The following is an 18,315-nucleotide window of genomic DNA, read 5'->3' on the forward strand; positions in this document are numbered from 1 at the left end:
CATCAAGAAAAAAAGGGGAGAAGACTCATCAATAGAATTAGAAATTGAAAAGGAGAAGTAATAACTGACACTGCAGAAATACAAAGGATCATGAGAAATTACTACAAGAAATTCTATGCCAATAAAATGGACAACCTGGAAGAAATTGGACAAATTCTTAGAAAGCACAACCTTCTGAGACTGAACCAGGAAGAAATAGAAAATATAAACAGACCAATCACAAGCACTGAAATTGAGACTGTGATTAAAAACCTGCCAACCAAAAATAGCCAGGACCAGATGGCTTCAAAGGAGAATTCTACCAAACATTTAGAGAAGAGCTAACTCCTATCATTCTCAAACTCTTCCAAAATATATCAGAAGGAGGAACACTCCCAAATTCATTCTACAAGACCACCATCACCCTGATACCAAAACCAGACAAAGATGTTACAAAAAAAGAAACCTACAGTTCAATATCACTGATGAACATAGATGCAAATATACTCAACAAAATATTAGCAAACAGAATCCAACAGCACATTAAAAGTATCATACACCATGATCCAGTGGGGTTTATCCCAGAAATGCACGAATTCTTCAATATACGCAAATCAATCAACGTGATACCCCATATTAATAAATTGAAGGAGAATAACCATATGATCATCTCAAAAGATGCAGAGTAAGCTTTCAACAAAATTCAACACCCACTTATGATAAAAACCCTGCAGAAAGTAGGCATAGAGGGAACTTTCCTCAAGAGGGCACTTTCCTCAACTTAATAAAGTCCATAAATGACAAACACGCAGCCAACATCATTCTCAATAGTGAAAAACTGAAACCATTTCCACTAAGATCAGGAACAAGACAAGGTTGCCCAATCTCATCACTATTATTCAACATAGTTTTGGAAGTTTTAGTCACAGCAATCAGAGAAGAAAAAGAAATAAAAGGAAATCAAATCGGAAAAAAAAGAAATAAATCTCTCACTGTTCAGATGACATGATACTATACATAGAGAATCCTAAAGACTCTACCAGAAAACTACTAGAGCTAATCAATGAATTTGGTAAAGTAGCAGGATACAAAATTAATGGACAGAATTCTCTTGCATTCCTATACACTAATAATGAAAAATCTGAAAGTGAAATTAAGGAAACACTCCCATTTACCATTGCAAGATAAAGAATAAAATGCCTAGGAATAAATCTACCTAAGGAGACAAAATTTTCCTCTATGCCGAAAACTATAAGGTACTGATGAATGAAATTAAAGATGATACAGACAGAGAGATATACCATGTTCTTGGATTGGAAGAATCAACATTGTGAAAATGACTATAGTACCCAAAGCAATCTACAGATTCAATGCAATCCCTATCAAACTATCAATGACATTTTTCAAAGAACTAGGACAAACAATTTCACAATTTGTATGGAAACACAGAAGACCCTGAATAGACAAAGCAATCTTGAGAAAGAAAAACGGAGCTGGAGGAATCAGACTCCCTAACTTCAGACTATCCTACAAAGCTACATTAATCAAGACAGTATGGTACTGCCACAAAAACAGAAATATAAATCAATTGAACAGGATCGAAACCCAGAGATAAACCAATGAATTTTGGTCACCTTATTTTTGATAAAGGAAGCAAGAATATACAATGGAGAAAAGATAACCTCTTCAATAATTGGTGCTGGGAAAACTGGACAGCTACATTTAAAAGAATGAAATTAGAAAACTCCCTAACACCCTACAGAAAAATAAACTCAAAATTGATTAAAGACCTAAATATAAGGCCAGACACTGTAAAATTCTTAGAGGAAAACATAGGCAAAACACTCTATGACATATATCACAGCAAGATCCTTTTTGATCCACCTCCTAGAGAAATGGAAATAAAAACAAAAATAAACAAATGGGACCTAATGAAACTTAAAAGCTTTTGCAGAACGAAGGAAACCACATACAAGTCAAAAAGACAACCCTCAGAAGTGGAAAAAAAAAAATTTGCAAATGAAGCAACTGACAAAGGCTTAATTTCCAAAGTTTACAAGCAGCTCATGCAGCTCAATAACAGAAAAACAAAAACCCCAAACCATAAATGGGTAGAAGACCTAAATAGGCATTTCTCCAAAGAAGATATACAGATTGCCAACAGGCACATGAAAGAATGCTCAATATCTCTAATCATTAGAGAAATGCAAATCAAAACTACAATGAGGTATCACCCCACACCAGTCAGAATGGCCATCATCAAAATATCTACAAACAATAAATGCTGGAGGGGGTTTGGATAAAAGGGAACAAATTGTACTGTTGGTGGGAATATAAATTGGTATAGCCACTATGGAGAACAGTATGGAGGTTCCTTAAAAATCTAAAAATAGGGGCTTCCTGGTGGCACAGTGGTTGAGAGTCTGCCTGCTGATGCAGGGGACACGGGTTCGTGTCCCAGTCTGGGAGGATCCCACGTGTCGCGGAGCGGCTGGGCCCATGAGCCATGGATGCTGGGCCTGTGCATCTGGAGTCTATGCTCTGAAAAATTAAAAAAAAAAAATTCTAAAAATAGACCTACCATACGACCCTGCAATCCCACTACTGGGCATATACCCTGAGAAAACCATAATTCAAAGAGAGTAATGTACCATAATATTCATTGCAACTCTATTTACAATAACGAGAACATGGAAGCAACCTAAGTGTCCATCGATAGATGAATGGGTAAAGATGGGGCACATATATACAATGGAATATTACTCAGCCATAAAAATAAATGAAATTGAGTTATTTTTAGTGAGGTGATGGATCTAGAGACTGTCATACGGAGTGAAGTAAGTCACAAAGAGAAAAACAAATACCGTATGCTAACACATATATACGGAATGTAAAAATAATAATAATAATTATGGAGAAACTATGGGCAGGAAATGAGTAAAGATGCAGACATAGAGAATGGACTTGTCGACACCATGAGGGGGCAGGGTACGCTGGGACGAAGTGAGAGAGTGGCATGGACACATATACTCTACCAAATGTAAAACAGATAGCTAGTGGGAAGCAGTCGCATAGCACAGGGAGATCAGCTCGGTTCTTGTTACCACCTAGCATGGTGGGATAGGGAGAGTCAGAGGTAGAAGCAAGAGGGAGGAGATATGGGGATATACGTACACATATATCTGATTCACTTTGTTATACAGCAGAAAACTAACACACCATTATAAAGCAATTATACTCACATAAAGATGTTAAAAAAAAAAAAATCCCCGAACGTATCACTACCCTTTTAACTCTGACTTTTTTTCACATTCTGGGCAGGCCACATGCAGTTCCTTTCATCTTAGCAGTTTCAAACCATTATGTTTCATTACACACTAAGATGTGTCAGATAGGAAAATACTTCACTGACTTGCTGATGAAAATTTAACGTGTCATTTATATACCTGTTTCCAGTTCTTAAAATGGTTTCCCAGGCTGAAATAACATGGTAAATAATTGTGTTGTCGCTATAAGCTTTGAAGTTTCAAACAGACAAATAATAATAATAATAATAAAGGAACAGAATGGCTATTCAAAACAATGATTGATGCCTAAAAGTCATATGTCTAAATTTGTAGAAGACTTGGCTGTGTGTGAAGCTGTTTAACTGGAGTATTTTGAAGGGTGTGGGAAAAACATCTTGCTCAAAATTTTCAACTTATAGACTTGAAATTTCACCATCTTTTGGTTTTCACAAACTCCATATGAAAATTCAAATTTTAGTGAGTTAGATAAAATTTTCATCTTCAAATAAATAGCTTTATTGTTTGGCAATTGAGCAATATTTAACAGACAATGATACTCAAACTGCATAGAGGTGATAATCAGAAAAGTCCTAGGGAAAAATAGAATAAAAAAGTAGAAAAAAGATAGTAAATTTTGCCATAGCTCATTTTAATATCTTCTACAGTCAGAAAGTAATTAGGCATCCTACTATTCAACATTGGCTGTTGTTATCAATATTGGCCAAAATCTATCATTCAAGCAATTGCTTTTTATAAATTTCCTTGAATGGTAGAATTGAGGATAATATTTCCATTATCAGTCAGATATCAGGTGATATCAGTGTGGTATGATTTGTTGAATATTGAGAATTGTTGAAGTGGCTCAAGTTTTTAATATTAACTATAACAATTCAGTATGAATAATTGTCCTAAATCCAAACCTGGATGAATGCTAAATGAGCACATATGTTTATTTATATTTTAGTGGTAATAAAATGCAGTAGAATCAGTATAGCAAGTTTCTGTACAAGTTTTAACATATATTCATTTTGTGATTTTGAGCAATTCAATTAAATTCTATCTGGTTTTCAGTTTCCTTATCTCTAAAGTATGGGAATAAAAAGGTTAACCTTTTCTGATGATTTAACAGTGTGATGGTATAAATATTGAATGAAAGACTTATTTAGAAAGATATACAGATAGATGATAGATATATAGAGATAGATAAATAAATAATCAACGCAGAGTTGAATCTACAGTCACTTCTTCAGTATTTTTATGTGAATAGATTTCCCATGATCTTTGTTTTAAATTATTCTTAAATGTCTCATCCCATTAATTAATATATTCTAAAGCACTGCATGATTAAAAAAGATGAGATTTATTATTTCTATTTACCATTTCTTAAGATTTGTTCAGACTTGATTTAAATTAATTGTTAAATAGAGTTAACTATTGACTTTATTGAGTCTCTTCCTCTAATTGTTAGAGTAATTAAGTGTAAGTTACAATGTACTATCATGCCTTTGTACATTGAAGTGTTTATGTTGATTCTAAATGAACAGTAGAGATTGTATCTGAATATGGAATTTAGCATTTGTCAATCCCTTCAGCTATGATTTTCAATGCTGATTGTATTTCATAATGATTAATTCATTTAAATATTTCTATACATTTTCCCATGAACAAAACAATATATTAATGAATACCTGCAGCCAAAAGCAATTAATTTCTCACCTGATGTGATAGATTCCACCCCTTCCAATTATGATCATTTCCACCTTCATCCAGGCAAGCACTCCCATTCTACAGTTTCTTGAGGACATAGATTAGTTTCACAAATAGTATACCCCTATGGAGTCCACATCTCTCAGAGATTCTCATCTTCCATCTGTCCTTGATCTCTAGGTAGAAGTACTTTTATCACTCAGCTCTCATTCCCCTAACACTGCTTTCAAGAAATGAATGGCACAACCCATATCTCCCTCATTGAGTCTGGTAGCAAGTCTCCCTTCCTTCAGTTTCACCTCTATACCTATGGAATAAAAGATATTGCAACTAAAAGGTTTATTGTACTGAACTGGGAGATTGTGTGTGTGTGTATGTGTGTGTGTCTTTGGGTCTGCATGTTTATCCTTAAGTCATTACAGACTATCAAGTTGCAAATGGAATGGCTTTTCTTTAGGGAAAAATATATTAAGAATATCTTCAAACACTTAAAATACTTAAAAGGCCATTAAATTCCAAATCTATGAGTTGTTTCATATCTCATCCAGTCCAATATACTTCCCAAAGCTGACATTCTTCTATTGGATCTTCTTTTAAAAGAAATCTGCCTTTATTCTGTTGCCCTTTGTGCCTCTTGCCACATGTGCATGGTGCCAATCCTGCATAATTCTCCCTGAACATGTTTTCCTCCATAGTGGTCTGTTATCAGCTATCAAGAGATACTAACTATCTAGAACCAATTCTTTAATGACAGATTTAAGTTTTTGTTATTTTTTTTTCCATGTCAGACTCCTTGACAGCTTGCAAAATAGAACCACATTTGAATTGGTTTGCCTGACAGAGTATTATAATGATATTATAATCATCTTAGGTCTTTTTCAATCATTCACTGACATTCTTTTGTAATAGCTTCCACAGGTGTCTCCTTGCCTATCTTGTTTCTTTTTACCACTCCATTTTTTCCCATTTCTTGACTACTGTGTCACCATTCCTGATTCTAACAATTTACTTTTCATTTACTCATGAAGTCTGTCTTCCCCTTGTCAAGGACCACGAAGGGATTTTACTCTGTTTACAAGCCAGCATGTTAATAAGTTAGCCAGTGCAGTTTATTGGATGCTGGCAGAAGGCACAGATTTCTGGTTTGGAGCAGGGAGGGATAAATTAGGAGGTTGGGATTGACATATACACACTACTATATACAAAATAGATAACTAGTAAGAACCTACTGTATAGCTCAGGGAACCCTACTCAATACTCTGTAATGATCCATATGGGAATAGAATCTAAAAAAGAGTGGATATATTTATATGTATAACTGATTCACTTTGCTGTACAGCAGAAACTAACACAACATTGTAAATCAACTATACTCCAATAAAAATTAATTAGAAAAAAGATTTCAGGGGACTCCCCTGGTGGTCCAGTTGTTAACATTCCACACTCCCCATGCAGGGGGCCTGGGTTCGATTCCTGATCAGGGAACTAGATCCTGCATGCCACAAGTAAGACCCAGTGCAGCCAAATAAATATTTAAAAAATATATATATTTCTGATTCAGAGAAAAAGGACTTTATTACAGCTCAGCAGGCTGCATGAACTTCATGTCTGCATATGTTTCCCCTTCCTTCCATGTCCCAAAGAACGATGCAGAGTAACTCAGGTGAATGCTATGTTCCTTGTGGCTTTGACTCACAGTTGATGAATTTCAAGCTTAGTAAACCACTATGTTTTAAAAAGGGGCTATTAGAAAATTTGTCCAACAGAGCCCAAAGGGAGACATAATCTTTTTTGTACTTCATAGAAAACAAATTTTCCCTCACTCCAAAGGGAAATACTAATATAATCTTCCAAGATGTTTGCAATACAACATCCTGGAAAAGATAGTCTGGAACAAAAGCTTTTAATGTCTTTCCTCAGAAGAAGTACTCTGAATCAGAAAAATTCTTAATTTTGATGATGTCCAACTTATACATTTTTTAAAAATTTGATAGGATTGTAGCGTTTATGTCATATATAAGAAATCATTTTCAAATCCTAGGTCATAAAGTTTTATTCAATTTTTTTAAATGTATTTTTTAGTTTTAAAATGCTTCTATATTTAGATCTGATTCATTTTCATTTAATTTTTGTGTACAGGATGAAGTAGAAATGCAAATTGATTTTTTTTTTTTTTTTGGCATGTGGGTATACAGTTACCTCAGTACCATTTGTTCAAGTCTGTTCTTTCCTCTTTGAGTGATCTTGTCACCTTGTCAAAAATGAATTGACTATGATATGTGGGTTTATTTCAGGATGCTCCATTTTATTCCATTGATTTATATATACATCCTTAAGCCAGTATCATACTGTCTTGATTACTGCAAATTTATAGTAAATTTTGAAATTGGGAAGTGTGAGTTCTCCAGATTTATTTTTCTATTATAAGATATTTTGGCTCTTTTGGGGTCTCTTAAGTTTCCATATGAATTTTAGGAATGAGCTGTCAAAAAAGACAACTGTGATTCTAATAGGGATTGAAGTGACTAGGCATCAGGTCTTGTAGTATAACCATCTTAACAATATTTTCTTCCAATTTAAAAATGTGGGGTGTATTTCCACTTATTTGCTCTTAATTCATCTTAACAGTAGTTTGTGGTTTCTAGGCTGTGAGTTTTATGTATCTTCATTAAATTTATTCCTAATAATTTTATTCTTAGTGGTTATTTTAAATAAAGTGGTTTTCTTAAATTCATTTTCAGATTGCTCATTGCAAGCATATACAATCTATTAAATACATTAATCTCATCACCTGCAACATTGTTGAACTTGTTTACTAATTTGAATAAGTTTATAACAGATTCATTAGGATTTTCTGTATATGATATAATGTCATTGACATATGAATAGAGATCCAGATTGCTTTCTAATCTGAATATCTTTTATTTCACTTCTTTGCCTAATTGCCCTGGCTAGAATCTCCAGTATAATGTGGAAGAGAAGTGGTAAGAATGAATATCCTTGTCTTGTTGATGTCTTGGCAGACAGTGGATTGAGGCTGGGTTCTGCCCCAAAAGCCTGTGTTGCTGCTTGTGTTGCTGACCCATATGGTTTCTGGAAGGCTATAGATGTGCAGCATGAACATGTGCATTATACTCTGGCCTAGGATGGTCCCCCACCCTGTTCAGGCTTTGGGCTAGAGCCCTTTCCCTTCCCTAGCACTTTGCTGTGGCCCTGGGGCAAGGCACCTCAGCACTGTGACTCTGAATGTGGTGAGATAAATGTCCAAGAGGTTTGGGATTTGCATGATACGTGGTTTGAGCCTGACCCTTTAAGAAGGAGTCTGGGATGAGAGACCTTAGACATGGGAGCTCCCAGGTTTTTCTCATCTCAGGATTCCCCTCTTAGCCCCCAGAGAACTCCTGGGATCCCATGAGATTGGGCTTCTCTAGAAAGAGTAGCTATGGCTGTACTGTAGAACCTGAGAATCCCATAATTCCCTGAGCCTCCCTTAATGCTCAGTGCATTCCAGCTCATCCTCCCTCTGCCGCTCCATCAGGACATGCGCTTACTCCACCCATACACAAAGTTGCATAACTCACCCTGAAAGCTCCAAATGTGCCCTGATTGCCTTCCTGGGAAACTCTGCACTCCATCCACTGGGGTCCTCAATGTTGTTCAAAGGAGAATTTCTCCTGATGAACCTCAGTGAAGGGGCCAGCTCCCCCATCACAGGGTACTGGCAGTTGGGTTCGATCAGAAAGAGACAGCAATGCCCTGAGATTGTTCTTCACTGGAGAGGCTGGAGAAACAGGTAGTGATAGTCTCCTGGTATGAATTTTAGACACCTCACAGCTACTGGGAGGAACAACTGGCCCCAAGAATGTGTGTGGCTGAGAGTCTTCTATGCGTGTGCATGTGTGTGTTTCTTCTATGTGTGTGCATTGGTTTCTTCTTCTTTTTTTTTTCCTTTACTTATTGTGTGATGTGCACTAATCTGATAAAGAGCTTTACTCTTTCTCCAGAGCAGTGACCAGGATGTTGAGCCCAAGGTACTGTTCAAATTAAATCCAAAATGGAGACCAGATTAGAAAAATTCCCTGAGTTGATAAAACCCTTTAAGCCAAGTAGTGAAACTTAATTTAGCTTATTCTGAAAGACAAGAGAAGCTTAATTTAGGCCACTTCCTGTAAATGCCTGTGGTAATCATAAAAGAGACTTAACTCATCTTTCGAAAATTGTATAAGATAAACACTTTTACCCAGTCCCTTGACTTGTGGAAACCTCCATTTTAATAAACAATCATTGTGTAGGTTAAACAACTTCCTCATTTTCTCTTTGAATTGATCCTATAACATCATGCTCTGAGCTTCAGATTAGTCTTTGAATTTGAATACTTCCATTTCCCAACTGTTCTTATATACACAGTAAACTCTGACTAAATGGTATTTATTAATCTGGAATTATAATTTTACTATTTTGGAATTTTTGACAGTTTTAGGCATCTAAACTGGGATTCAGAAGAAGACCCGCACTGACCCTGAGGCTTATGAGCAAACCAGGTGCTAGTTTATTGAGCTCACTCTTTTCTCCCTTACCATGGAGTTCACGGGTAAGTCTCTCTTGGATCCAAGCTCTACTCTCTTTGCCTTTGTAGCTCTCCAACTTTATTGTGCATACTTGTATTTTATTTGTTGAAGCGTCTTGGTAATTCACCTGATACTGTTCAAAAGGGGAGAAAACGTGATTCCCTGTGTTTTGGAACAGCTGTTAAGAAACAGGGTCCCTCAGATTTAAAACATCTTAGGGAATCTAAAGGCAAAGATGATTCTACCAGGCCTAAAACTCTTTCTCCATGTCCTCAAAAAACTCTTGCTTCCTATATGTATACCCTCTATGGACCATGGTCTTGTGTCGTTTTGGGAAATCGGTGAGCTTTTGGTTAATTTGGAACTGTAATAGCCACTTTGGGGAGCCCTTTAACTTATATAAGATAGTTCACCTTAATTCACACTCTTGAAAAAGAGAGAATCCCAAAACTCTCAGAGATAATAAAATTCATGCTTTGATTGGTATGCAGAAGCTTCTAGAAGAAAAAATGGCACCAAAAATAGTTTCTCCAAAAGAAACTTTACAACATGCAAAAAAAAAAAAAAAAAAAAAAAAATCTTTAGTAAAACTTTGGCCTTCTGAGCAGATAAAATTAACTTAGCCCATCTGCCAGAAACACAATTTGGATCCAGATAATCTTTTGAATTTTTTTTAATTATTGTACTTGAGACATGAATAAAAATTTAAAATAAAGCTATAATGTCTCTGTTTGTGTCTGTCTATATGTTTATGTATATCTATGTAAGTATATTATATTTAGTCAGCTTAAAGAAAATAAGTGCTTATATAAATTATTTCCAAAACTGTTGGAAATATAGAAACTAAACCAAATGCTTTTCAGTTTCATATGACCTGGGATAAACTTTGATAAGTAAAAGCTAATTAAGTTTTTTTTGGTTTAATAAAAATAGGCATGTCTTTCTTCAGAATTATCAATATTAATGTAATGCAGACATACAACTTTTTCTGCCTGGGAACCAAATTAGCTCATGTTATCTCTATGTTACAAGCTTAGTAGGCAAGAAAAGAAACTTAAGATGATGGTTAGCTGCTTAATGTCTAATCCAAGCATAATTATTAAAAACTAATAATTGAAGTAGAAGTATGTAAGATAAAAGTTAATACTAAGTTAAACTAAATAATTGTTATTCATTAAATATGTAAATCATTTCCAAATAGGTAATATAATGAAACATTAATTGCTAAACATAAGTGTAAATTTATCTACTTTTGGCTTAATTTTTTACAGAGAGACAAAACATAGTGGGTCTGTTAAAGTCTTGACACATGAAAAATTATGCTATAGAAAACATATGTCTCTAAAAAGTATGTTTTTTTTATACTGATGTATTTATAAATTTGCTAATCTACTACAGGATGGTAACATATTATACCGTTAACATTTGCCTGCTTCCTAGTTTTCACTGGAAAGTAAGAGTTACTAATAGTTAAAATGTATAAACAACATGTAAAAATAAAAACACTAGAAATAAGAAGGGAAACAATTTTAGATACAAAGTTTTGGAAGAAAATGGGATGTGTTTTTATATGAAGAATATGCAAGGAAAATAGGATGTATTTTTGTTAAGGAAAAAGAGAATAATGTCTTCTAAAATAAAATGACTTGTTATTCCAGAATAAGAAAAGAAATGAATAAGACAAAACATAAATGGATACAGAAAATTGCAGAAGTTTTGTGGAAAAGAAAGTTTATGTTGTGAGGTCAAAGCTGGCTGAAATTGAATAGATTTATTTATAAGGGTTGTTTAACATAAGCTTAGTAATGTATTGATTAAAAAATCTAAAGTTTAATTTTCTCTCTGTTAAAATCACAAAATTTCTTCAGTTGTTCATCTGCTCTTAATAAAAATTATAAAAATGGTGTTTTTATTTTTACCTTAGTTGTAATTTACCAAAGCTTTGACTGGAATATGACATTTGAGAGTATGCATAGAACCACTGCCAAGTATTTCACTATTAAATATGCTTGTAATGGTGGGTTTTCATACATGTCCTTTATCTATGTTTGTTGAGAGTTTTTGTCATGAAAGAGTGTTGGATTTTATCAAATGCTTTTTCTACATCTATTAAAATAATTTTGTTTTTTGCTTTTTTCTGTTGATATGGTGTATTAGACTAAGTGATTTTTGGATGCTAAACCAACCTTATAATCCTGGGATAAATCTCACTTGGTTATGGTATAGTCTGTTTTATATGTTTCTGGATTTGACCTGATAACATTTTTTATGTGTATTTTTCATGCGTATATTCATGACAGATATTGGCCTGTGATTTTCTTTTGTTGTGAAGTCTTTCTATTTTTTTGGTATCAGAGTAAAACTGGCTTCTTAGAGTGAGTTGTGAAGCCTCCTTTCAAAGTTCAATATAATTCACTGGTGGAGCCATATGTTCCTGGGATTTTCTTTTTTATGAGTAGTTTTTGTTGGAAGCATTTTCTTTGTTTTTAAAAATTCTATGTCTTTAGTTTTTATGGGGACATTCAGAGTTTATATTTGTTCTTATGTTGTTTCAGTATTTTGTGTCTTTCTAGGAATTTGTCCCTTTTATCTAAGTTGTCTAACTGTTCATTGCATACCCTTATTATTTATATTTATTTCTGTAAGTTCAGGAGAAGTATTCCTTATTTCATTTCGGATTTTAGCAGTTTTACCCTTTTTCTCTTTTTTTATCAATATAGATAAAGATTTGTCAATTTTGATGATATTTTCAAAGAACAAATTCTGGCTGTACTTATTTTTCTATTGCTTTTCTATTTTCTATTATACAGTAGTTTTTTTCCAATCCATATTATTTCCATCTTTCTGTATGTTTGTGTTTTACTTTGCTCTTTCTTTTCTAGTTTCATAAGGTGGAAGGTTAAGTTACTGATTTGAGGTGTTTCTTTTTGTTAATAGAGGTGTTTTCAGCTATAAATTTCCAAGTAAGTATTGCTCTATCTGCTTCCCATAAGTTTTGGTATATTGTATTTTTATTTTCATTCACCTCTAAGCATTTTCTTATTCTTCTTGTGATTTTTTAATGCATTTGTTATTTAAGAATGTGTTGTTTTATTTTCAGTTTGATTTTCCCACATTATTTTTCTTACTGCTTTCTAATATCATTCCATTGTGTTCAGAGAATATCCTTTGCTTTATATCTTGGTATATGCTCTATCCTGAATAATGGTCTATGTATACTCAAGAGTAATTTATATTCTGTTTTTATTGGTTGGCCTGTCAAAACTTCTATTTCCTTATTGATGTTTTGTCTAGTTTTTCTACCCATTGTTTATAGTGAGGTATTTAAGTCTGTAGCTGTTATTGTTGAATTGTCTATTTTTGCCTTCATTTCCATCAGTTTTTGCTTCATGTATTTTGATGATCTCTTTGCAACTTTATATATCTTTATGATTGGTATACCTTCTTGATAAATTGACCTTTTCCTCATTATAAAGCAGTCCTCTTTATCTCTAATGTGTATATATATATATATATATATATATATATGTTTTTCTGATATTACATAGCCACTACAATAGAAATTATGGTTGCTGTTTGCACCTTTTTCTATATTGTTATTTTAATCTATCTGTATCTTTAAATGTAAAATGGGTGTCCTATAGATAGGACATGTTTCCATCTGTTTTTTATTCAGCCATACAAAAAGTCACACAGCCTTTGAGTGTTTAAATCTATCAATATATAATTCTATTATTAACATGGCTGCCTTTACATTTGCCATTTTGCTTTTTGTTTTCTCTATATATCCTGTCTTATTATGTTTCTCTATTTCTCTTTACTGTATTATATTCCATTAAGTGAATATTTTCTAATGAAATTTTAAGTTTATGATATTTTTGTGTTGTTTCCTCAGTGATTGCTCTAGGACTTACCGTATACATCCTAACATAGAATCTATTTTAGATTCATACTAATTCCAGTGAGAAAAACAAAAGCTAATCCATGCTATTCCCTGTCTCTTTTGGGGGAATTATTGTTATACATATTATATTATATATATGTACATGTGCACTGCATATATATATATATATACATATGTGTGTATATGTAAACAATACATTGTTATAAGCATCATTTTATTGCTTTATATGATTTTATGGTTTTTAACAAAGCCAAGAGAAGAAAAGCAAATGTATATTTTAAATTTATTATGTTAACCTTCTTATTTAAAATTTTTTGGATCTCTACATTTGTTCTGTAGATTTTCATTAAAATGATGTCATTTCCTTAGCTCAATACTGTGTTCTTCTCACTCACTTCCTTTGTACTATTATTGTCAAATATATCATATTTTGTCTATTTTATTGTTTGACTTTGGGTGCATCTGTCTGAATAAATCTTACTACTCAATTTAGAACACAATGCTGTCATTATTCCTTGTTAGGTTTTATATATGTATGTGTGTGCATATACACATAATATTGATATGTAGATATAGATTTATATGTCACAACTTCTCTTTTGGCAAATATTCTACTGAAGTTAATGTGTACATTTTAACTTGTGAGTGTTCTTACAAAATAGTTTTACATTTACATGTAAATTTTTTTATTAATGAAATGGCAATGTGTTATGTTTCTTATTCTTTTTTCTAACATGTTTTTAAGAACTCTTCATATTATTGTGTATACATAATTCATTATACATTTCAAAAGCAATGTCATGAATTCGTGGGGAAGGCTCACTTAATCTAGTGGAGGGACAAAACATACACAATGAACATTAGTCAAGACCTATAGTTAGTAACCTATTGTGTATTGTTATCCATGTGAATTATTGTACGGACACCATGCATGCCCTATTCATATCCTCTAGGCAACCACAAGCCCAGCATTGCTTCCAGTAACAACCTGAGACTCTGCTTGAGGGCTAATCTTTTCACAAGGCTGCAAGTTTGTCCCTCTAGCAGAACAAATCTGAAATGTTGGAGACCAACTGTCCCTATAAGAAGATGTCTATTAATGACAGAAGGGGATTTGGAGAAATACCTCAGCTCTCTTGCCTTTGCTTGAGATAACTCTGAATCATGTTTCACAGATAGCTCTAGGTTATCTCTTAGAATTCCCCAGGGTGACTAAGGCTTATTTTCCTATCATGGTAACATTTTAGATAATGCACAATTTATTATATTTCATCTGTCTCTACCCCATTCCCATCCTTGTGCTTCATAGGATTACTGTCAAATATTCTACTTGCAATCACCTCCTTGCTTCATGGTTTGCTTGGGGGGATATAGAAATTATAACTAATCTTATTTCTAGGTCAGAAAACCAAGGATATAATTTCTAGAAGAATATGGGTTGCAATTGTTTTAAATTAAAAGGAGAAAGCAATTACTCAGTGGTGATGATTTTGTTAGGGCACACTTCATGGAAGAAGAGGAATTTTTCCAGGTCTATATCAGATAGCTGGAAGAATTGGTCAGGTAGAGACAGACATGTAGGCTGGGATACTGAAAACTGTGTAAGTGATTTTCTATTCCTGTGTGTTCAGCTTTTAGTCTAAGGTTAATAGAGAAAACTTCTCAGACTTGACAGTCTGTGATCCTATCAGAGGTGATTGTGGATATGTTTAAGAACAAGCTCACAGATTTTAATGATTGTTCCTAAAGTACAGTAAGCTTCTTTAACATTTCCTTTTAATAGGTCTAATTGAGAGTTTCTCAAACTTGAGAAATTATAAACTTCTGAGACTGTATTTATAGACTTCCAGGGCTGTATTAACACCAATGTGAGGAACATGACATTAAAATTTTAAAATCATCCCTATAAATGATTATAGCCAAACATCATAAAATCTAAAAGCAAATAGAGTCAATGCAAGTAAAGTACTACTTATGTATAATGTAGTAATAATAATTATTTAGTAATAATTATTTAGAACATGCTTAAAGTATTACTGAAATGCAAATCCCCAATTTAAAAGTTTTTAGAATTTGCTTTATGCAATGACATATCTGTTAGCCACCAGAGATACTTATATCTTAGTTTAAGACACATGGTTTAAGGTTTGGTTTTTAAAATGCTCAATAGCCAATCACCAGGTGTTATATATATTTTATCCATTATACAGGTGTGGTGTTCCTTTATAACTAGGTGAAATAACATGCCAGATTAGGCAGTAAAGGGTACTTACTTCAAAAGCCTACCCTAGTTTTAGCATGGCTTTGAGCTGATTCCACTGGACTAGTTTTTGATAGTCTCAGGCAGGACCTGACTGGACCACAGTAACTCTTCTAATTTGCTGGCACTTCACTTGATTCATTATTGATCAACTTACTATATCTTAGTTTTTCAGATCAAGTCATCTTTGCTTCACTCATCATGTCAGTTGCCCTGGTCATAATCTTTGATGTTGTTGAAGTGGCTTCTGATCTCCCTTTTAACTGAATAAATTATCTGGCATATGTTTAGAAGGTCTGGATTTATCACTTCTACTTGGTCTTTTTTAGGTACTTGGACAGTTTTGATCTCAACATTATCCAGAAAATGTTTATGTTGATAACATTGCCTCCCTCCAGCAATAATTACAAAATTTAACTATTTTTTGGCTAAGCATGTGCTTTATTATCATTTTATTTATATTATTTTATTCTTCATCAAAATTGTATCCAGGAAAAGAAGAGTATTAATATAAAGTCATAAAATGTTACCAGTAAAAAAAATAGTGCTGTCTTAGCATGGTTTTTTTTTTGCATGTTTGTGTTCTAAGTTAATGTATAGAAATGTTAGGTACAAGAACAAAATATTTCTGCTTTTTGTGATTTTTCTCTTCTTTCCTGTAAAACCACCCATCTGACTACAATTACACACACAGGTGTGCACGCGTATGCACAGGCACACACACATGCACACACACACCCCATAGACTTACCCCCAAAACAAAATGAGGTTTCTGGCAGCTGTTTGAATTACAAAAATGATGACACTTCCCCTTACTTTACGTATAATAATCTTTAGCAAAATATTTTCTAGCTCCTAAAAAAAAAAAAGCCAAAACTCTTTAATTTGGGCTCATGCTATGCAGAGCTCTTAATGTAACCACTGCCATGCTGTTTCTCTATAGTGCACTTCTAGAATCAGTAAAATAAAAATGAATTTAGCACATAGGAGAAATGCAACACCCTTCTAATTCCAGCTTTCTTTCACTTTTCTTTAATATCCATGTCCTGATTTTATCAAAGCAGCTCTCATTTCTCATTCCCTTTATTATAAGCTCATTTCTTCATCTTTATGTTTTCTTGCACAATTTTTCTAACATAAAATACCTTTATAACATATATCAATTTGGATTTTATTTGTATCAACTCTAAGAAATTCTTAGTGTCAGGAGAATGAATGTTGTACTTTTATTTAACGCCAATATTTTTGTGTTTTAATAGTTGTTTGCCTCTCTCTCTGTCCCTTTTATTGAGTATAAAGTCCTTAGTGATAGAATGTAAAGTACATTTTTCCATCTGTCTCCACCAAGAAAATAATATATTAACATATTTAATCCCTCAGATATTTTATCAAGGTTAAATCAATATTCAGTTCAAGACTCACTTTTCTTAGAAGACATCCATATTTCTTGTATTGTTATTTACATATATATCAGTTTTCTTTTTCCTGATTGTCACGTGTGTAATAGTAGTGAAGTGGTAAACAAAACAAACAAACAAAAAACCTCACTAACACCAACACTCACAAACAAAGTTTACAAGATCCTTCAATTTGGTAGATTATACCGTGTATCTACACAGCTATCAACTACAATGTAACAAATTAACCTCCCAAATTTAAAATACCTGTTATCTTACATTTCTGTGAATTGAGAATCAAGGTGTGACCTTAGGTCTCTAACAAGGCTGCAATCAAGATGATGTCCTAGGTTACAGTAATTACAAAGCTAGACTCGGGGAATTTCTATTCCAAGTTCACTCACATGGCTCTTGGCAGGCTTCAGAAGATCTAATTTCAAACTCACATGGGGCTGTTGATAGTTCTCAAGTTTGCATTGGCTTCTGGATAGATACCAGTTCTTTGCTATGTAGGCTTCTCCATGTGGTTAATTACAACATGGCAGTTGCATTCACCAGAGTGCGTGAGAGAGACACACACCCTATGACAGAAAAGAATTCACCTCTCACTGAAGAGGAAGAGATTACATAAAGACATAAATACCAGGAGACAGAGGGTACTGAGAACCATCTTAGAAACTGGTTTTCATGTATCTATTCCTCTGCTTCTAAGCCCTGCATGGGATTCCATGGTATGTACCTGACATATTTCATTTATCCATTTTTATACCAGTAACCTAGTTTGTCTCCAGTTCCTCATCACACAAAGAAGGTTTTGATGAATTGCCATGTAGATGTCCTTGTGCAGATCAGAGCTCCCCTGGCATATATAATCAGAACTGGAAATGATGAGCCAAAGGCAAATGAATATTTAGAAGAAAAACATATAAACTCAAAATGAAAACACATCTATCTTCAAAATGAGTTGAACTACTAGGAATGACAAGTTCTTTGTTTTACAAATGATATTAAATATCTTTTGATATATGTAAATGAAAGTAGAGGTAGAGGAGAATAAGGGTTTGAAGCTACATAGTTCTTCATATTAAACAAAAATTATACTTCTTTGTAGAAATTTATGAAGAAAATTCTGACAGAGATAGCTTTAGAATTTGGTAACATCAGTAAATATATATTTTGTTTAAAATTCTCATATTTTCTACTTCTCTCTTAT

Source organism: Physeter macrocephalus, chromosome 12 (assembly GCF_002837175.3).
Source record: "Physeter macrocephalus isolate SW-GA chromosome 12, ASM283717v5, whole genome shotgun sequence".
NCBI classification, from domain to species: Eukaryota; Metazoa; Chordata; class Mammalia; order Artiodactyla; family Physeteridae; genus Physeter; species Physeter macrocephalus.